General features: G+C 39.5%; 1 long non-coding RNA gene across 1 annotated transcript in view; it reads left to right on the top strand.

Moving 5' to 3' along the window:
- Positions 1-4,168, top strand: part of LOC142407810 (uncharacterized) — a 28,015-nt gene extending 23,847 nt beyond the window's left edge. Inside the window, exon 3 of the long non-coding RNA XR_012775063.1 lies at positions 4,129-4,168. This is a non-coding gene — a long non-coding RNA (uncharacterized LOC142407810). The remainder of the gene's footprint in view (positions 1-4,128) is intronic.
- Positions 4,169-6,000: the final 1,832 nt, after the last annotated feature.

The raw sequence follows: 6,000 nt of genomic DNA on the forward strand, positions 1-6,000 counted from the left end.
GAAATCAGCACACCTTAGAAAGGACAAGAAAAGCTTTCAGCTGACATGAGAGTTTGCGTAAATCCGAACGTAGGATTCAAATGACTAGCCGTTGAGAAGACTAGCACTGAAACACAAGCTGTAAAAGTAAAGTGTTAACAGAGTACAACTACCTAACTTTACAAAGTGGAAACCTTTATTTCTTCTGTAGTAGCATCTGACTAAAGCCAAGGAAGAGTCAGTCCAGGACCCAGAATGCAAAGATGCTGTTTTGTGACAAATCCTAGATGAGTGTTTGAGACTAGATCGTGAAGTGGAATACAGACAAACTGAAGTTGTCAAAAATGAAAGTCCCTTATGTCAGATGTTTACTGACTAAAGCTGTTCTCAAATAAACAGAGTCTTTAAAGATATGCTTACATCAAAGGATGTTGTGGGAGTCCATTAAAGTCTAATGACAGCTAGCTGTCATGCCAGATTCAGATCTATCAAAACTCTGTGAATAGGAGTGGTCAGGAATTGTTCAACAAAACTTTTTTTGTTAGAAAATTCCAGTTCATTGCAACCCAAGATTTCATTTGAAACATAGGCTTTAACCAGGCCTGCCAGGCTCTCCTGGCTCTCATACAGTGAAATGTGGGTCTTGCTGGTGAGGACCCAGCCACTACCTGCCTTTCTCTCACATGGGACTCACAGCACCCCAACTTTAGGCAGAAGCTATCCCTCACTGATCCCTGACAGATAGCTCAGGTGGGGGCCAACGGCAAAAGCCTTAGCTTAAAAGCAGCTTCCAAGAGAAGGGGCAGGTCAGGCATTGCTGAGGATTGTTCTAGGTTTCTTCACAGCAGTGGTCCCTGAGGCCAGTGGCTGTCCCTGAGGTCACCCATTGCACTCTCTTTGAGGTGGCCCAGGACCTGCAACCAAAGCTCTAGAAGTGGGCTGGGGTGATAGGTGTATGGCAGGGCCCCGATACGTGTCCAGCTGGAGTGCAGGAGACCCAGTTTTAAGTAGAACACAGGTTTGAACCTAGATTTTCTTAGAAAAGGCCCTAATCCCTAGGCTTGTGGTGATTGTGGGATTGGTCTACCTATTTATCAAAACCTTTATGAAAGTCTGCAACACTATGCTAAAACAAAGAAGGTCTCTTGTAGGACATATGACTCTGTAATGAAAAAGTAATATTGTCTTCTACTCAGCCTTAACTGAACCCTGAGACAGGTAACACACAAGATGTGTCAGGGTACTGGTCATCAATTTAGGAGTAAATTGATGACCGCCATTTGAAGGAGTAAAGAGTAAGGAGTACCTTCAGGCAATAGAGGAGCTACAACCAGGCTGTAATGCTTCAGAAGGAAACCCAGAAAGAGTAATGTTATAAATCCAGCATCTCATTAGGTATACAGCCTTAACAGAAAAGGAAATTGTATAATCTTTATAATCTTAGCTAGAACAGGTGTTGGGTTTGATCTGGGAGTGGAACAATGTGACAATCCAACCTACACCTTTGGGTACAAGATGTATAGAAAGTTCCACAAATATGAAGAACCTGTTGAAAGAAATCTTGTTGGAAGAAGCCACTCTTGTGTTCATCTCCAAAACTCCAAAATATACAGTCACATAAGTGCTGTGATGTGAAAAAGAGAACAAATTTTCTGATAAGCCACTGCTGAAAGCAGATACACATAGCAGAGCACACCTTTCAGAGTACAACACTGGTATTTTCTAAGAATTGGGAATAGAGTCTATGAGCATGCCACAGTCCCTTTCTGTTTCTGAAAAAGAGGTCCAATACAAACTGGTAATACATGAGGCAGGACTTGGTGGCTATCTTCCAAGAAGCAGCTGATGCTCTGGGCTAAGTCATGTTGCAAGAATCAAGTACCGAAAGTACTATTAGAGGATTGTGGACTCTATGCACAAGTGTTAAGTGTGCAAAAACCACGGTGAACTTACAGCAGAGAGTGAGTCAGGTCTGTTCATTTTAATAACAGGATAGTCACAATCAATTGCTACTTTTCTTTCTGGGAAGACAATTTGGCAAGGAATGTGATCAGGAAATTGAAGGTATGCTATCTTCAGACAATGAGCCACAGTACACTTCAGGAAAATTCAGACAATTGACTGCCAAATAACAGGAGAACAGAGCCAGCATTGGAGAAACAGAGACTGATGGAAAAGGTGAAACAAGTGGGGATGATGTTACCTGGCAGTGTTTAACCATTGCAGCTCTCCTTTCCATGCTCCTTCTCAGCATGGAAATTTAGAGCAAAGATCGATGTGGTGGAGGACTAAATTATGCTTCTCATACAGGCTGTCTCATACATATTTGCTTCTTTTCAGCAAAAAAAATAATGAACAGCAGAAGCAGCTGAGAAAATACTTGTAAACAGACTACTCAATGCTGCAGAAGAACTAGCTATCCATGTCTAGGACTTACAAGTGAGCAGGCTTCAGCACAGTTAAAAACAACTGCAAAAGCAATTTCAAAAGGCAAGACTCCATACCCCATGGGCCACTGACCACAGAAGATCTCTATTGGCCATTAGAGCTCACATCAGTTCTGAAAAATGTTCTGGACAGTCATATAGAAGCTGGAGATATACAGCATGCCAACATCAACAGGCAAACAGCCCCCATGACCTAAAGGGCATATACATGTTGTCTCAGGTATCGTCTTGTCCAAGATAAGAGAGTTAGGAACTATGTGAAAAATAGGCCAGCCGTCATGCAAGGCTGGAATGCCACAAAAGTAGAATAAAATCCCTTACCAACAGCTTAAACAAAAAGTGGTATTCTGGTCTGATTACTATCATGTTTGAAGGGTATGAATCCCAGTAGACTTCAAAGGAGTTATGATAGAGATGGCAGCTCAGATTTGGATATTGTTTTAGCTGCTACAGTAGTGTTTAATTGACAGAGTGACTGTGTCACACCCAGTGAAATTTCATGTGAATTTCCAGTGAATTTCACTTTCACATTCTTGCTTGGAAGCAAGAAGAATTGAAAACCTCAGTGCCTGGGTTACCAGACCTTAGTTCCTATGTCAGCTATGTACTAAAATCTCTAAATCCCCTTTAAAAATCTGGAACCTTTCCCCTGGAGTAACTATGGTGCCACTGAAGTCGGAAAATGTTTGTATAAAATATGTAACAGGAGCAAAAATACCTAGAAGTGAAAAGTGAAAAAAAACCCCACAACTGGAGGGTCTTCAGGGCATCTCCACACTGCTGGCAGATGTGACACAAAACTCAGGGGTGATCTGCAACCACCTAGAGCCACAGCTGGAGACAAAACAAAAACCAAAACCAAGGTAAGAACACAAGCATGATCCTGATTATTGATGATCAAGGCAACTCAGTACAAAGCAGTATCAATAAAATGTCCCTAAATCTTATTTCCAACTTCAGGTCTGTCTCCGTGGTGAGATGACAGACATGTTAGACTCCTGAAAGGACACAGAAAAGCAGAGATTCAATGCCAAATGATTTTTTTTCTACTTTTGTATATGTTGCCAGAAAGTTTTCATTGCAAAAAATAGAGTACAAAGCCTACTCTGTGAAATCTCAGTGGTGAAACTTTTGCCATTTTTTAATTACTTTTTTAATTAAAGGTCTTAAATACAGCTAACAATTATTGTTCTTTTGAAAATGTAAAGTCCTTTGGAGGAACAATGGAGGTACTGAATTCAGTATTGTGGAAAAACATGTGATAATATAGGCAGTGGATGGTTGCTATTGTATTTCATACTTTCTTTAGCAATTTTAGGAACCTTTTACAACATTGCTGGTTTTATTGCTTTTGTTTCCTGTTCAATATATTGACATTTATAGACTATTTTTTCTCAGTGCAAAAGAAAAGTTGATGTGATCGTTGCCCAAGTTGCCAAGTATTTAAATTGTTTTCCACTTTAAAGATTTGTAAGTAGCAAATCAACAGATGCATTCCTATGCTGTTGACTAATTGACCAATTGCAATAATAAAAATATTGTCAGAACTCCTTTTCCTTCGCAATGGGAAACATTTGTAGTGTTATTGCCCTTATCCAGTAATATGAAAGAAGAAAGTCTATGCTCTCTTATTGTAGAAGTGCTTAATCTCTTGAATATTGTGGAAGCAGCAAGTTAGTAAAAGAGCTGTTCTTCATTTTAGGGCTGTGCTAAGACAATTTGGAGCTGTAAGCAGAATATTACGTAAGTACCCCTACTGGTTCCATGTCTGGAGAGCTACCTTTCCTTTTTTTTTTCCACCTCAGGGAGCCATCAGTTTATCTCAGAAATACCTCAGCAGCTGGCATGTGTGTGCATGGCTGGGTAGTGCACGCCGACTGTCTGTCTTTGCAATGCAAAGGAAGATCCATTTTGGGTAGATGCCAGCAGAAGTCCAGAGGGTAGATGCCAGCAAAAGTCCAAAATCGTGAGGTGTCCTTTGAGATGCATAGCACAATTCACATATTCCTCAAATAGAGCTTCAGGCAGAAGTATGGTATTTTTCACTGGTAGAAAACATTCCACATGCACAAACGTCTCCAAGAATATTTTTTTTTTGGTAAAAAAATAAAAATTGTCATTGGAAATCAAAACATTCATTTCAGAATCTTTCTCCACCCTCTGTTCATCCTAAGTTTTAAATCAAACGCCTCTTAACTCTACTCTCTTCTATGGGTAGGGTATTCTGCTTGCATTGCACATTCCATGAATCACTCTGTTAATCCCTATTTGCTAAAGTTATGGTTATTGAAGTAGAAAAAATAATCTATTTTTCTCAGTTGCTGAATGCACTATGCTCAGTTTATGATTCCAATGAGTTTTTGCTTTTTTTATTCTAGGCCTTTCCACTGTTTATGAATGATAAAAAAATGCTTTCCTAAATAAAAACTTATACTGTTAAGATACACGATTTTACCAAATGGAGTTTCTGTGTCTTTGTCCAAATAAGGAATGGGCTTCCCTTTTGACAGATTTTTCAATGGTTTAATCTCCTTTAGTTTTAAACTGTAGGAAAAATAACTTCCGCTTGTGAAGCAAAAATTGGTTTCATGACCCATTCTGACTGTCTTTGAGCAAATTTAGGTTTTGTGACAGAGTATGGGTTGGTTCATGACTGATTAGAAAAGTAAGGAGCTATCAGTTGGCTGTCTTGTATAAGATAAAACTCGATTTTTTTTTAGCTCTTGTTGGCCAATGCTCAAAGTGGAATTCATGTTACTATTGAAGTGGACACATGAGAAAAACGTCTTGTACAACCCACTTTCTACTGACCCCAGCTCTTTTCCCTTGAAAAAAAGAAAATTTAGGTTGCCAGCCTTTCCATACGCTTAGCCCTGGCAGAAAAATGCTCTCAGTAGTGGATGCATCACCCTCTTCTTTTCCACCAAAGGTGAAATTAATCCCATTCAAAAATGTTGTCTAGCAGCAGCAAGCTGTGGCTGCTGCTGTTGCTGCTTTATTGACTGTTAAGACACCTTTGAGTATGGTTGAGAGAGCGGGGAAAAAATAGAAACATTATTGTGTAATCAATTTAGTGTGTTGCAAGGTGATAATAGAATTGTGACTTACAGCAGCATTTTGTTCTCACAAATCATAAATGTTTCTTAAAGGAACAAACAGCCCACAGACACTTTCATGATTTGAAATACTTCTTTTAAATTCCTTGGTGCTTCATTTTAAGCATGTTTACTTCACCGTTAGCTCTGAGTGACTGCCAGATCTAACTACGCTGATTGCTTGTCCTCGGTATATACTCCTCCTTGAGGCTAACATTTTTCCTGATACGCCCTGTCAACTTTTGGGTTAGATCGACTTGGGATATGGATCTCCTGTTGTCTTATCTCTACCTATCAGATAATTAATTAACCTCTCTGGTAAGCTTTGTATTCTTCTCAGTCTTTGATGGATCTTAGAGTTTATCAGAATTGCAATTCATTAATATTGCAGACCCTTTGGTTAAGACTATGTCCTCAGGGCTCCAAGGTTTTTCTTGCACAGCATATGCAGAAAAAGAAATACGATCCTGTTTTTCAAA

This window comes from Mycteria americana, chromosome 3 (genome assembly GCF_035582795.1).
Source record: "Mycteria americana isolate JAX WOST 10 ecotype Jacksonville Zoo and Gardens chromosome 3, USCA_MyAme_1.0, whole genome shotgun sequence".
Classification (NCBI taxonomy): domain Eukaryota; kingdom Metazoa; phylum Chordata; class Aves; order Ciconiiformes; family Ciconiidae; genus Mycteria; species Mycteria americana.